This window comes from Chelonoidis abingdonii, chromosome 13 (genome assembly GCF_003597395.2).
Source record: "Chelonoidis abingdonii isolate Lonesome George chromosome 13, CheloAbing_2.0, whole genome shotgun sequence".
Taxonomy (NCBI): domain Eukaryota; kingdom Metazoa; phylum Chordata; order Testudines; family Testudinidae; genus Chelonoidis; species Chelonoidis abingdonii.
Window position 1 is genome coordinate 21,428,222 of NC_133781.1, and position 16,854 is coordinate 21,445,075.

Genomic DNA, 16,854 nt, shown 5'->3' on the forward strand with positions numbered 1-16,854 from the left:
TTCTGTCTAAGGTGCCCCCCAGGTACTACTGTAATCAGGATCATAAATACCTCACAGTCTTAAACATATTTATTCTCTCAACATCCTTGTGAGGTCGGGAGAGGCAGTGTGGCTAGTGAGAGGGCACTACACTGGAACACAGAACACCAGGGTTCTATTCCCTGCTCTGCCATTGACCTGCTGGGTGAGCTTTACAAGTCACTTCATTTTTCTGCCTCAGTGATCATTGCTTCCGTTGTAAAGGGCTCTGAGATCTACTGATGAGAGGCAGTGGATAATATCCTGCTCTTATTGTTGTCCCTTTCTGTGCCTTGGTGGCATAGCTGTAAGATAGACTGACTTGCCCAACATCATACAGGAGGTCTGTGGGAGAGCAGGGAATTGAACCCACATCACCTGAGTCAAAGGCTAGAGCCCTAACTCTGGGACCATCAGTCTTCTCTGAAAAGTATGTGGGACTTGAACTTGTGATCATTTACATACAAAGCATGACATTTTCCTCTTCAGTCGTCACATAGCAGCTTTCCCTTGAATAGAGGTGAATGAAACTGTCTGGAAATGTTGTGATGCCTATGAACATAGACGTAATCAGAAACTGTAATGGTTAGGTGTTTTGATTCTCTGATCACTCTAATTTAGATCTTCCCCAAAATCGGAATGTACAGTACCAGCTAATATTGTTGGGTCAGTGCTACCAATCTTTAAATACAGTATTTGTGGATGAGACCCCAGTGTCTGCCATTAGTGTAAGTACAGTTTGAGTGAGTAGAGTAGTTTAGTGTAATACTCATTAAGTACAGTAATAACTTCTCATCAAGTATAATGGCGTGTATTAGGAATAATGATACTTTACATGTTTATAGTGCCTTTTTATAAAGTCTTTTTTTCTGTAGTTAAACCTTCAGCAGTAGATCAAGAAAATCTGCTCAGATAATTATCTCTTTGCAATTTAAATTAAGTATGAAATGTGTCACCATTATTGGATCCTCTGTCTTCTGGGAGTACCAATAACTGCAAAAATGACGAAAGCATAATAGGTCAACCCAGGATTTGACCAGTAGATACAACAGTGTGGAGTGGGATAACATATGCACCAAATGCTATGAATTATGCATCTCTTACCCTATCCTATCTCTAACTCAGGAGTAATTTTACATTAATGAGTTATTATGGAGTGTGCTTTTCTGCTTTACACTCACACTATTCCAGCCAGGTCTATTGTCCTGACTCCTCCAAACAGTGAATTTATCTTTGTGACTCATTTCATGCATTTGTAAAACAAGTATAAGACTGGTTAGAATTAGTTCATATTTGGAAAACATTGAGATTCTTGGAGCAAAGGGAATATGTCATTAGTTTATTAGTAATTAACATGATTTTATTTATTTAAATCTTCAGTGCTAGCAGTGGCTTGTTTTTTCTTTAATATTTTAAAAGTAAATGAATGGAATTATCACAGGCATATATCATTAATACATGTGTATTGCTATATTTTTTTCTTAGAACATGTGGATGCTACCAGGTAACTATAATGCATGACATCTCATGATGTTAACTTATGATGAATACCCGTTTCTTCTAGACATGCAGTTCTAACATAATCCACTGTCCTAAACCCACGTGTACACATACAAGAGAGAGCATCCTTTTATATTATAGGCTTCAGCAGGGGATACAAAATTACAGCTCTTTATCTGCAAAGTCTCAAAGAAAATTGAAATCCAGCGGTCAGTGGCTTGTACCAATACTTAGGAATTATTATGAAACAAAGTTAGTATTGAATTTTGTGTCACTATAGTAACATGCTTTCACTGAACTTTCAAGAGCAGTATCACAAAATACAAATACTCATTTCCATGATGAGAAAATGCTTCTGGCTCATCAAATTCCAGGAGGGCAAATTTTTCTGAGTTCAGGGGTGAGTTTTAGGGGGAACACTTCGAAAGTATGAATGGCAGATGGAAGGTGAAGTCCCAGTGGTTTTCCATGGGAGAGGCACCTAACTGCCCTTTGTACCTTTTGAAAATGTTTCTCCATCCATCCCATGACTGTTTCTAAAGGATGCTGGTGACCTCCTGAGAAGCACTGAGGAGCCTCAACTTTGCAAACTATTGGAATGGAAAATTATATTGTGGTGCATATAGCCGCTTTATGGTCCACAAACAATTTGATTTTTACTTAGACTCTAGTGATCTTCACAGAAGTCAAATGGCTTTGGGATCATCTGTCCCTCGTTCCACAGCGCGTACGTATGTGTACACACACTTTGTGTTACGATTGCATTAGAATTTTCATTTATATGTGTATATTTTGCTGTGTGCAAGTATACAGAGCAGTTAAGTGTATGGAAGAATAGCCAATACGTTACAAATGTTGACCAAAATAAGTCTGATTGAAAATTAATGATTTATTTTGGATTCTTTGTTTATTTGGTTGAAGGTGAAAGCCAAACAACCTTGGCATGAGCCTAGCTGTTCTGAGTAGTGTAGGGTGCTGCCTCACTCTCTGAAAAGCTTGGAAGGAAGAACAAAATACTGATGGCACAAACCTTATTAGCTTCTGCATCCCATGTTCTTATTTATAAGGAGGATTGATGCTGGCCATTTGCCCTTTTCTGTATGTTTTGGAGAACTAGTCTTTCTCTTATATTGAAAACTTCCTCCTAGTTTTGTGCCTTCTTTTCCCTGTCCTCCACAAAAACAAATTGTGTAACTTAAAACATCTTGTTTTAAACATTTTTTAAAACATCCCCTGTCAAGCAGCAGAGACAATTCTGGCTAGCTAATTAAGTTTTTGAATGTACTTCTCAAAACTTTTTGCCACTTTGCTCCATCCTCATGGCACCCCTCCTTCTTCCTGAAGCTCTTCTTGTTAGTAGTGTGAGTACCCTGGGCTGTAAAGATTGGATTTATCACCTCGGGCAAAATGTATCCTTTGACTTTCAGCTGCTTCTTCCCCACGATGATCCTCAAGTTCTCAGTGTTACAAATGAGAAGACCCTGTTGTTTACTGGCAAAACTCATCTCTTGGATTGTGCTGAAAACTCGTGAAACTGCCATTAACAAAATACCATAGCCCTGGCCCTCTATTGTCTTGCCCCTCCTGCAGTCATGATGTAGGGGGAAAATTCTACCATTCTGATTCAACAGCATTTTACACCCATTTTGCATTCATTCTGCACTGGTCTAAAAGATTACACAAGGTACATAGTAGAAGAGAACTGGACTCAATATTTTAAATTCTGTTTTCCTGTGAGACCAGCAAACAATCCTATTTCTCTAGCCTGTTGGGACCTCATCCTCAGTTTGTATCTTGTATTTCTCTCTCAGGCCCTCCCCAGAGCTGATACATGGAGGACAGCTGCATGCAGGTAACTAATTGACCCTGTATCTTAAGTGGAAGAAGTCAGTGCTGAAAGTCCTGCTTCCAAACCCATGGCCCATGGAGGGGGTTGTGACACTTTCCTACCACTTGGTCATGGGAGAATAATTGCTCTGGCTGGGAGCAGTGTGATAGGATGACAGTGCAATCCCAAATTAAATGGCACACATTGCAATTAAAAATAGGTGATCAACTGGCACCCAATCATCTAATACTATTTTCAGTGAGGAAAGAGTACTCGTGAGAAAGGATTGGCTACACTGAGCTGTAGGCTTTTTATTTCTGTATCTTGTTTGGTGTCGAACACTATAATTGTGTCAGAGGTTGTCTTATTGTTCATTTTGAATCTAGGCTGTTAGGATTTCCGTTACCTACAAAAATTTAGTACAAGCTTACAGAGGAAAGGATCATCCCCCTTCCTTCTTCCTTTGTTTGAAAAATTCTATAGATTTTAATGGGGATTAAGCTCATGGGATTTTATAGAAGGGATTCTAAAATCTATAAGGTTTAACAGAGAATAAGATTGCTGCTGCAGAATTGCATAGAATGGGTAAAATAAACCTATAGCGAGGTTGTCATTTTTATTTAAATGCTACAGGACTTTTCTCTTAGGGTTGAAATTATGATATACCATATTGTAAGAAAACCAAAGAAAGAAGCACATTAAATAATTATTTTAAGTAATTCCTAGCACCAAAGCACAATAGGAATCTGAAGCTACCGTATGAGTTGTAGTTAAAAGTAATTTCTGAAGTGATGGTTTATTTACAAAAGACTGATATGCTTTTAATGTCCCCCTGTAAAACACATTTTACCATGACATCTTATAAATATTAGAACAAAAGGCTTTGCAGAACAAACAGATTTGAAACCATAGAAATATACAACAATTCATTTCATATAGCAGTCATCCAATAAATTATCAATGTTCCCATGACCAGGAGGTGCATTGCAATCATACTGCACTAGAAACAAAAGTCAAAATATTCCCGTGCTGGGAAAATATATCTGCAGCATGTATATTTTACATTGCTTTAAGGCACCAGAACTCAACATGTCTATATCCACATATAGGGGCAGATCCACTAAAGCACTGTGGGTAAACTTTTCCTGCGCGGTTGCTGAAGGTTCTCAGCTTCCTTATACCTTGCCATTTTTCTCTGGTGTGGGGTATTTTTAGGGGTATCTGGAAACAGCAGGCCCATAATTTTTCTCTTGGAAAAACAGAAATGTTCCAAAAAAATGAAAATCCAAAATATACACAACACTATTCATTTTTTAATATTTTTATACAGGGCATGGGGCAAAGGAAATGGTTGTGTTGCAATTTAATAATGCATAATGTTTCATATTTTTATAGGATTAATTGGCATCCACAAAGAATTTTTATAGCTCCAAGCCAAGCACCTACAGAACCTATGATTCCTCTGAACTGCAATCTGTATGAAGGCCAGGCTCACAGCAATGGCTCTTACAAAGGTAAACAGTGATTATAGGTTGGTTTAAAGGACTTTTTCCACTAGTTGCACTCTGATGTTGGTTGGCTAAATTATATTGACATGGCTGACTGGGGGATCCTTCCAGACTGATTAAATCTGTGATGTTGTCTTGTAGCGTAAGCGATTTTACACGTGGGAGTGATTCTTCGTTGGCTTGCACTTTGTGCACTTGCAAAAAGAGAGTAAAGTGGATGGAAAATATCATTCTGATTTTGAGAGCTCTTTATATGTACTTTGCATTCCTCTTGTAGTGGAGTAAATGACTGCACAAGGTGCAAGGCAACCAAGAATCAGGCCCATTATCTGTAACAACCGTATGCATGTGATGCCCATTTCTACAAGGTGTTTTTAGCTTCCTGACTGATATTGACTACCCTCAGCTTCCATTGTAATCAATGGGAGTTGAGTGAGGTCAGAAACGCTGGTTTGGGGACCTCTGATTGGTAAATGGCAATACTTGGACTGCCTGTAAATTCTTTATTGGGAATACTGAGTCCAGTATTTGAAACTGGAATTCGCTACTCAAACTGCCTGATGGGTCACATAAGTCAGATGGTATTGTGAGATACAAACAGGAGCAGCGCCTGAGCAAATCAGAAGCTATATGCGTGTGTGTAAAGAGGAGTTCTCTGCGGGGGGAGAGAGGAGTAGATAAACATGCCTAAAGAATTTCAGGACATTTTAAAGCTTTAGGTGGGATTGTGGGAAAACTGCAGATTTCCACCTTGTCATAACTAATGAAGTACAAAACTCAACACTTTTCTTAGCACAAAAACAAGTGTTCTTAGACAAAATCACAAGTTCCTATTTACTGGAAAATACTATGGGAAACAAATGCTTTACCTTTTTACCCATACCACCTTAGTGACTTCCTTAAAGAAGCACAATATGGCTTGTAATGAGCAACTATAATTGGTGGTCTCCATGCTGTGTCCCTGCTGCTCATAAAGAAATGGGTATTTGGGTAGTGCTGGGTAGCAGTGGTTGGGAACTTTGGAGTTGAGTGTGGGGTCAATTTATTTCCGTTGATCTGGTAAGTTGACAATTGCATTAAAGTTTTGGATGTACTGATATTTTATTACACTCCATATACATTTAAATACATAAATCTCATTTGAAGTCATCAGCAGCAATAGATCATACATCCCATTACTTTATATGTGATTTCCCCCCCAACTGTTCATTTGTAAGACTTTATGTTTCTTGCCAGATACTCTGATTAATTACCCACAAGTTAATCACTGTCCCATCATGATTTACTATGGCATCTAGTCATTATTTCTAGTTGATCCGGTCCCAGAATGACAATAAAAAAAGATGTTCCAAACTGGATGTGAAAGAAAAGAAATCCAGTGGAAAGTGCAACAAACTTTAGTAAATGTATTTCCAAATGGAAAGGCTGCACACACAATTATTAAACAAAATTGTTTTATTTCATACTGTGGATAATTGAGACTACTCTGATCAAAGACTACGAATTTATACAAACACACTCAGACTTGTCCCCCATCTCATTTTTTTTTGGTCTGGTATCTAGCTGTTGCATCTTGTTATGCTCTTAAATTGTGATCTCTCTCATACACGGGACTGTCTTTCCGTTGCTTGTTTTTACAGTGCGCAATGAGGCCCTGATATCTGAGAAGGGCCCTCCTAGCATAACTACAATATAAATAATATGTATAATACCAGATTGTTGGTGATTAAATTGCGAGCATTGCATTCATTTTTGTATCACAAGTATTTCCTGAAATAATGATTGTACTACATTTTACCTGTTACTGCAGGGTGTTTTTTTTCAATATTGCCATGTCTCTGTGGAGTCTCTGGATCTACTTCTGATCTCATGCTGGCTTTAGGCAGGTGTAACTGCTGCCTTCAGAGCAGTTATTCCTCGTTTACAGCAGTGAAAGTAAGATCAGAATTAGAATCTGTCTTCAACAGAGCAACAGTATAAGAAATCTAGAAAATGTGGCAGGCAGGTATGTCTTTCCCCTTTATCATCAAAATTTTGATACTCAGGGAATGACCATCAAAGCTCTTTGGATATCAGATTGTCTGTCTTATTCATGCCTCAAAGTTCCTTGAGAATTTTTGAGGTGTAGTAATAGGAATAATAACTCCAGCCCTTGCCTAATATTTACCTCAACAATACTGGGTCATAAAAAAGAGCTCAAAACTTACTTGACCTCAGATTAGACATGAGGACCTGTCTGCACACATCACATCTTTTAAATGTGCACTGTCTCTGATTTCTTTTTCTAAATTGATTCACAATACACACAAACATTTGTGGAGTAAATGTTTGCAAAAAGCTTGGAACAGCATATACACATTTCCTATCTAAAGAAGGAAACTTGGATCTCATTAATTACTCTAACGATAAAGTCAGTTGGAGAAGTGTGTCTTGTTAGTTATCTTCTAGGATTCTACTTAATGGCTCATTAGTTGTAAGCAAACAGTCTGCTATCACTTATCGCGCCATGTAAAACATGGAATGAGATAGGCTAGGATAAGCAGGAACAAATTAAAGTGGTGTTCATTTTCACTTTTTCTTGTACATATTGTAAAAATTATGGTTCCTCTTTAAGAGGGAATTGTATTTGCCTTGGCCCACTGACAGTGCTTGGAGCCCCATGTCTTTCTTTGCCAGTCCTCATGGGATAGTGATTGGCTAAATGTGCTTGGGGATGGATGGGCTCCCCACAGCCATCTCTGATTGGCTGACAGTGTGTAATCTCCAGATTTACTCTGTGCCCCTCCAAGCACTGCATAATCGTGATGCAGGGAGATGGGATTTTAGTAGTTAAGTGCAGCAGACTCACTCTAAAGCCCTCCCTAAAGTAAGAGGAGGTATACAAGGAGTGGCCACCTGAGAAGGAGAGCCTTTTCCTTTGCAGGCACCCAGGGAAGGATACTTGGCTTGTAGTGGTTGCTGTTGAGGAATGTTTGAGGTGCCCTGGTGTCACCTTGTCAATTACATGGGTGTAGCAATAATTGCTTGACGAAGTGCCTGGACGTTTAATCTCCTTTGACAACTGATTTGGTTCAAGTTATTTGTCTGAATGTTACTCAGTGAATGCAGTCAGCCTCTTCCATCCTTTTTGGTATGCCTGGTAGATGTCATTAGCTTTGTGTTAGAATGGTTTACATGTAGCTGGTTGTTGGAATGTCTGTCATGTTTGTTGTAGGTTCCCTGAAGTTGGTTAGATGTTAATTTCCCTGCTCTCCACAAGCCATGCTCATGATGAATAGCTGGTGGGGCCACGGGAATGTAGATAAAAGTGCTGCTGGGAATTAGGCCTCAATACTTTGACAGCTGAACAAGGCCGGCTCTAGCCATTTCGCTGCCCCAAGCACGGCGGCACGCCGCGGGGGGCACTCTGCCACTCGCCGGTCCCGCGGCTCCGGTGGACCTCCCGCAGGCATCCCTGCGGATGCTCCACCGGAGCCGCGGGACCAGCGGACCCTCCGCAGGCATGCCTGCGGGAGGTCCACTGGAGCCGCCTGCCGCCCTCCCGGCAACTGGCAGAGCGCCCCCTGTGGCATGTCTCCCCAAGCATGTGCTTGGCATGCTGGGGCCTGGAGCCGGCCCTGCAGCTGAACAAGGGATCCCCTTGTGTGGTGCCCAGTGCCTTCCACAAGTGTAGAAATGATGAAGGGCGGGGAGAAGCAGAGGCATGGGACGGTTCCCTTTAACAAGTGTCTGTGCCTTGTTAAATGGCTTTCACCCATCAGTTAATGGAATGGTGACCTGCAGGTACAGAGCTGTAGGAACCCAGTTAGCAGCTGGAATTGCTCATTTTGTGTTCTAATTAAGTTGATATACATTGGGTAACTTGATTTAGAGCACTGGGGGGCGGGAAGCTCAAGGAAGTATTCAAGTATTCAGCAGCAATCAGCTTAAAGGAGTACTATGGTAGAGTTCCTGTAGAACACTGGAGATCTCTTCTTACATGGGTAGTTATTCTTTAGATCGAAAGGCTGCAAACAGGAATGATACCATAATAAAGATAATGGTTTATATGCTAGCCTATTTTCATGTAGTGCTGCTATGGTAAATGAGGTCTATTTTGTTAACACTGAACAAGTACTACAATTTTCCAGGTGGGCAACTTTGATTAGCCTTATTACCATCTGCCTCTTTTTGCAGATATTTTACTGCTAAACAACATATTGTTAAATGATAATAAATTATTGGCATCTGACTTAACATGCTGTTTGAAATAGACAATTTATAAAGATAAATAATCTAGTGTGCATACAGTAATAAAAGATTTTGGTTTTGTTCAGCAATCCAGGGTCTACCGGTGTCACAGATCCTAGAGAGCACCCCCTTCCAGCTACCCTGTAAAACTGCTGTGAGTGGAATCCAAGCCCTTGCCACTTTGGATTTTCTGGGGTGTTTCAGGCTCAGTCTAGCCATTACTCCAAATCTTTGGGCCCTAGGCACTCTCCTGGGACACAGACCTTCTATCTGGCTTCTCTCCCACCCAAATGTTGGAACCTGCTGTCCAGCCACCTACCCCTTTTGGGCACAGTGCTGAACCTTCAGGCTCCCCAGAACTTAAACCCACCCCTCTCACAGAACTCCACCTCAAAGATGTGAAGCTTCTGGCTTACAGTTTAACTCTCTCACAGGCGCACAGCAGGGATGTGTGTGTGTGGATGTGTGTGTGCATGCATGCACGTGTGTCCATATTGACTGCTCCACACTTTGCCCAGTCTAACATTTTTATTTCCCTTTTTCCCTTAATGCTGTAAAGCACAGGAGAGTATGGATCATGCAAAACAGTGAACCCCAGAAACCACAATGTCCTTCACTTTCTAGCTCACGCTTGCCTTGTGAGCTCTGGGGGAACCGTAATCTGGGTCTGGGAAGACAGGTAGGTGGGCAGGGTTTCTCCTGCTTCATGCAGGCTGTTTCATGGTGAGTGGTTTCTCCCTTCCCTAATGGGGAAAATTGGCCCCCAAGCAGACCAGCATCTGCCCTTTTAAAATGTTCAGCCATCTTGTGCCAGGGGACACCCTTGCCAGTTTCCCCACAGGAGCCTGTCTTGTGTCAGGTGACTTTGTTGCCAAGGTGACTCTTACTCCTCCTCCATGTCCTTGCCCCCCATCCCCATTCTCAAACCAGTTCTTCTGGGCAGGGAACAGTCTTCTGTCTACAGTGCATAGATTTCATATGACTGGGTACTTAAAAATCAGCTACTTTTTATTGTTCTTTTGCCACCAGCCATTGAAATCCCAACACAACATAGAGGCAAATGTACCATAAAGAGGGCAAGAGGCTGCACATTCAACATGAAGTTTGCAACCTGACACAGACACTCAGGGTACAAACTCGCACACAGAGTTAATAAGTTGTACCCAGGAAAATGCTCAGTTCATCACAATTGCCTGCCTCAATTGATCTGTTTATGTATTTATACCTTCATCTTTATTATATTAGAATACCTTAAATTTTTTTTTCAGACATTTTATTTGAGGTACTTTGTGATATTTTCCTTGCCTCCAAACATCTGTTTTGTTTAATTAATTACTTAATTGGTTTATTGTGGGCAAGCTAATTCAAATGCATGAGTTTTACTTTTTGCTCTGAAGGCAATGAGATTTGTGGTTTCTGGGAGTGCATTCCACAGCTGTGGCCAGCTGCCAAGACAACTGTTAATCAGTTTGTCTTTTCTGGTGGACCATTCCATTGCTCTGGTAGAATGTAGCTGCCCTGCATGGGATGTGTATGTGTGAGACAGAGAGAGAGAGAGAGATAAACTGGACCAATCCCAGGCAGGACTCTGAAAATTGGGAACAGACCCTTAAATTTGATTATTTACAGGTAAGTGCTGCAATGAAATGAATACAGAGGGTTATGTGGGTCTTGGGACCAGCTCTAATCAGAAGCCTCATTCTTTGGTGTAATGGCCTGAAATAATCAAGCCTAGAGATTATGAATGATTGGATCATTGTGTTCAAATCAGAGTGAGTCTGAGAGTGCAGTCTGCTGGGCTGCTACAGGTAAAAGGGCATCCTAAGCTGCTGATATCATAGGGAAGAACTCATAAGGATGGAGACAACCTTAACTTTTGAATAGAAAATGTCATTAGGGAAGGGTGAAGTTACGGGTGAGGTGAGTTCTTCAAAGTACGTCCCTCCCCCCCCCTCCCCCCAACAGCAGATTCCATTTGAACCAACTAGTCTTCATCCCTGGTAATAGTAACCCAGACACTGAAATAGCTGGGGCACAGTGCTATTTGTATGTAACATTTAGAGAAATGTAGAGCTGGGCACCATCTAGTGCTGATGATGTTGCATTCTGTCCCACAATGGGGTCATGTACATATTTAACAGCGTAGGGGAGAGAATTATGTCTGTGAGACTACATGCCTTTTTGTGAAGACTATACTGCCTATCAGTGGAGTTGGCCACCATTATCTTTCACCTTTGGATTTGATCCAAGAAGAACTCCATATGCTTGTTGGATGCCTGATTGGTAGGGGATTGAGGGTATTAATAGGAGACAAGTGGCGTTGTAGGCTGACCTTTGTGAGATTCTTCATTAGTTTTCTTAGACACTGGGAAGCTGGATCTTGGAAAGTAGTTTGTGAGACCGATAGTAGGCAGTGATGGTTAATTCACTATTGGCTGGATTATTTAATGCTTTAGGGTGAGTAGTAGATCTTCCTTATCATAGGTGATTGTGACAATCTGTTAGCAAACGTCTGTGACTTTTTCAACTCCCTTTCACAAGGACACAGATTTGCAAAATGATGGTTTGGATTTTGTTCATTAGAGCTACTAAAAATCCTAGAATAAAAATATAAATTTTATTTATAAAGGGTTTTCTCTGAGGTATGCTGTGGAGCTAGCAACTATGTTTTACAGAATTCAAGGCTTAATCCAATGCTCTTGGAAGTTATGAAAGGTGCCCATTGACTTCCATGGATGTTGGATCAGACTCTGAATGTTTTCCTGATTCTTGCTTTTATTGCCCATACTGTGAACAAAGAAAAGGTACCAATGTAACAATGAACTTGAGGGGCCCTGGCATACAAGAATAGGGGAGAGGCAGTTCTGAAATTGTGATCCTTTGACAAGGACAAGGAGCACAAAGTGAGTTAGGTGAAAAAGCTCCAAAGAGGATACGTAATTCTAATATCAACCTAACGAAAATCATCCTATTGTCAACTTCTGTTGCCTTATGATTAAGTCAGATGCAATAAGCTCTAAAAATGCCTTCTTTCTCAACGTAAAAAAGACACAGGATAATAGTCACTTGGGATGGGGTATACAAATCTCACACTGGCTTGAAGGGATTAAAAGGCAATACAGAACGCAGGTAGCTCCACCCTTCTGGGCCTGCTGAACACGCTCCAACTTAAAAAAGAGCTCAGGCAAGGGGTTGTGAACAGGAGTCCTCCTCTGGGAAGTCAGATGAAAGGTGGAGTCTGAGAGGGGACCACAGAGCGGGTAAGGCCCCAGGCAGTACCTTCTCCAACTGCCACCCACTTTGAGAACTAATGGGTCCTGCAGGGCCTGCTCCTTTGGATTTGTTGTGATGCTAATGACTGTTTGGACTATAGGGGCCATGCCCCAGACTGGAGGAGCACATAGATAGGAAGTAGCCCAGGATGGCAATCTCTCAACAGGGAGGAATCTGCTAATGTTACTTCTCGCAGACCAGGTCTGGGACCTAGTGATGATGGAGGGCCTGGGTCCCTTTACCATCTCCCACTTCAGGACAAAGGCCCAAATGCGGGGGGAGAGGGAACACACCTGGCTTGGGGTCAGGCATCACTACCATCTCTTTGAGAAAGAGAAAGAGGGTGGAGGTCAGGTGCGCCAACCCTAGGCCACCTGGCCCTCAGAGCAACTATTGTGTCATCCTTTTAGCTTCCTTCAAAATGTGTTTTTCCTTGTGCTTTATGAATATTCTTATTATGGTTTAGTCTGTGACTTTGCTTCCTGATTTAGCATCTGAATGTGACTTACTCTTGATAATAAATAGTTAGAGCAATGATGAAGGTATCCAATAGGGCTTCATTACATTCACTGGCAATTTCTTTTAAAGACCTGTGAAATGTGTCCTTTCCAGGCAGATATGATGCTGTTCCATACAGCATATCTCAGGGCTTTTAAACCCACAGGGGAAATTATATTTTAAATTACTAAAGGGGAAAAAATTGGCATGACTTGACACTAAGGATTAACTGTTCCTACACAAATTAATTTGTTTTAAAGATGTGATACTTTCTGGGTATTGATGTGGATGGTTTAGTTATTTAGCTCATACCATGTAGGCAAATTCAGTGAACAGTACACAGATACTTGGCTGGATGTTAATATTTAAGAAGTATTCATGATGAAACAAATACTAAAATCATAATTGCTCTGATAATCTGGAGTCTTTGAGATGTAGGGGGAGAAAACTGCAGAAGCATAAAACAATGTCAGTGCCTGGAAAAGCAATCTTCATTTATTAAAGCAAACAAACAAGTAAACGAAGACCACATGTGGGGGACACAGTCTCTGACTTTGTTACTCATCTGCTTTATACAGGTTAGGGTGAGGCTTTTACAAGTGTTTCCAGAGAGACATGGGGCTATTTGGCGTGTAGGAAGCTTTTACTCCTATGGGGAATTTAATAGTGTGTAAACCAAAACAAATATCTGTCTCAAATAGAGCCATTAATTGATCAGTAATCCATGGGATCTTATTTGTAGGCTTATCTTCTCTAGTTTTAGAAAGAACAAAAGGGAAATTATTCAATCTTTAGAAAGCAATTCCTTCTCTGACTTCTTCCTAGCCACACTGACAGTCCTCCCTTACTGTGTCCAGAGAACTCTCTCTCCTTCCTCATCTGACCTACTATTCAAATTATATCAGGGTGAGGCTACTTTGACACTTCCACAAGGAGTGTTTTTATCAAGAAGTATCATCTGGAGGTAAAGCAAATTTTTTGTTTCCCATACAAGAACTCTAATCTTTTCTGATTCACTCCCACCCATGTCTTGAAATCCAGCATTTCACAGGTCACGTTGATCTCCATCTCCCCAGGCACGCCTCAGAAAGCATGGTTCTTGAAGTTGATTTGCATGTCCATTGTTCTCAACTGTAGGAGTTAGAATACACTGTCCATACCTCTTCTAAAATCTCTTCTCAATTTGCCCTTACCATTAAATATAAACTGACAGGTCCCAGATCCTATGTGAGAAATCTGCCTTGTTTATCTTTTTAGTATTTTATTTTGTATGCCAAAATTTTAGTACATGAAGTAGCCTGTGCTTGTCTAGCATAACATGGTTTAGGATATTATTGCTTCGACAGACAGAGGGAAGATTGCATGACTTATCTGGTGATATTATAAGTAGATATGTTTATTCTTTATCTCTGACCATGCAGCAGCCACTGATCAACTTCTCCCATCTCTCCTCGTCTTATGCCCTGTACCTGCAGGGCCCCAACAGTTTTCGTGCTATGTTTGCTCCAGTGGGCTTCCATGTGGTTGTGGATTGAGAAGACTAATGGTCTATCAGTTCAACTCCCCTTTTCTGTTCGATTTGAAGCATTTTATTCCCTTTTCTCTCTGTTGTTCATCTCTCCAGCACAGTGGGAGGCAACATGTGAGCCACTGTTCCCAGAGCTGTTTTAATAAAATGATCACAGAAGGTGTGCTCTGGAAATGACTGAAATTATTAGCAGAATGTTTTTATTTGCAGAGAACCACTTAGGAGAGACTTCTTTAATAACTGGCTTTTTGGAAGACTGTTATCTACCTGTAGTCGTTTAAATATTTCATTGTTTCTTATTTCTGTTTCTGACAATATTAATGGTGCTGATATTGCAATGACAGGGGCAGGGTTACAACTCAGCAGGGGTTTTTCCTCATGCCTGAATTTTATTGTTTTTGAACTTGTTCTGAAGACTTATGTGACCACAGAATTTCTCAGAAAGATTATCTGAGCCCATAAACATAAGGTTCCAATTTAAATCTGCGAATAAAATCTTTAAATACTCCAAAATGTTGAAAGTGAAGTGATGGCAAACTTGGTTCTTGTTATGCTATTCAAAAACAATAACCGTTTAAAACTGTCTAGAAACCTAGAGTGAGGGGGAATTGGTGGAGTAAGTAACTGAAGAGGAGGGTGTGGCAGTGGATTGAGTCAGTTTTCACTGAATGTTGAAGGGAAGTAGGTCCAGAGACACTAAAAGCAATTTTTAAAAGTTTCAGATATACTTGATGGATTTCAGGCTGTTGACACTACTTTTGCAGTCTCAGAGGGAATCTGGTTGGACTAATTAATAATTACTGATACCACACAGTATGAAACTGAGTGAAGATTGGCAGGATAGAGTCTAAAATGAATAGCCACTTTGTCCAACACCTACGGGAACGTGTGGAATGGTTTTTTCTATAGTTGCTAGTTTGCTTATAGTTGTGATCACTTTCCTATTAGAGATCCCCTTGACTAATAAATCATTTCTCTGTACTTCATAATAGCAATTAGTTTTATTTAGCAGGGACCATTTGGTGTTCTCTGCTCCTTCCTATCCATTTCAGGAGCATAGAGATTTTGGTATTTTTTTTTTTAAAAAGGTTTCATTTTATCAGAAGTATGGGGTCTTGGTTGTATTTTTATTTGCAAAGTAAATGTTTTGCTTTCCTCTATCGTATTTTTTTAATTGTCAAATGAATAAATTACATTTTTTATTCTTGTAGATTTCTGCCCTAGAGTTATGTAGTTTCCTATTGACATTTTGTGTTGCTTGGTTTCAAAACACCTGTCACTTTCCCAGCATTTGTTCCAGTGTGTCAGGTTTTTCTTTTGGTTTCCCTGTAGAATTCTTTCAACTGTCTTTTTGATCAGAATAATTATTTTCTTTGTCTCTGAGCTGCTATGCTTCTTTTACTGAAATGAGTGTTATTAATATTCCGTACAAATAAGTCTTAAGGGCTTCCCAGATATTCTGGGTGATGTAACAGACTATGCATTACTAGAATGGTCCAATTTACATTTTATAATTTTTTTAGTCCAGGATCTCTTCTAGTTGTAGCAGTTTAATTTCTGCCTTTAAAATATGCTATTTTTTGACAAGCATGATTTTAAAAGATTGTGTAATATCTTCGGGAATTGTTGGAGTCTAAAATGAAACCTGAAGTATTTTTGTACAACACCATGTCCTAAGGAATTATGAGAATAATTGTTGAGGAAATTGTCTTTTATATAGTCAACTTCCACTGCAACTGGCTTATATAGAGACCTGAACAAATCGTTGACTTTTTGGTTTGATGGCCAAACTGAAAAATCGGAGGCGGGGGGAAAATCAGAGAGTGAAGATGGGGTGGGGGAAAAGAAAGGAATAAATTTCAAACTAAAACTAATGTTTTTTTCCAGTTTTTTCCCTCTGAAGTAAAAAAAACGGAAACTATTGTTAGTCCAAAGAATTGATATTTTGCAACAAAACTGTTCTGAATTTGACCCAAATTCATGAATCGTTTCAATCACTCTGAAACTGCATTTTTGTTAAATTTACTATTTGCCAAAAAAATCTCAACCCAGCTCTATTTATCTAACACTTTACAAACATACAATTGCACTACAAAGGACAAATAAATTAAATCTCCACACCAAAAAAATACATCACTGTGTAGGTCTGTTGTTTCTAGCATCGCACATCCCAAACCACTGCACTGTCACAAACGTTCCAGAACTCAAACATGTAGGAGACAGCTTTCTTGAGGGCTAGCCAAAGACCGTGGAATGAACTCCCACAGAAATTAAGGACCATCACAAACCTCGACGCCTTCTCCTCTGAGTGCAAGGCACATTTATTCAGCCTGCCTGTTCTCAGGATATAGCAGTGTGTCTATAAATATTAAAGTCTAAAACAAAACACTCCACTGCACATACTTCTCCCCCAGGAACAGAATGAGAGAACAAACGTGTGACAGATGTTAGTCATGTTGTTTTGTGCACTA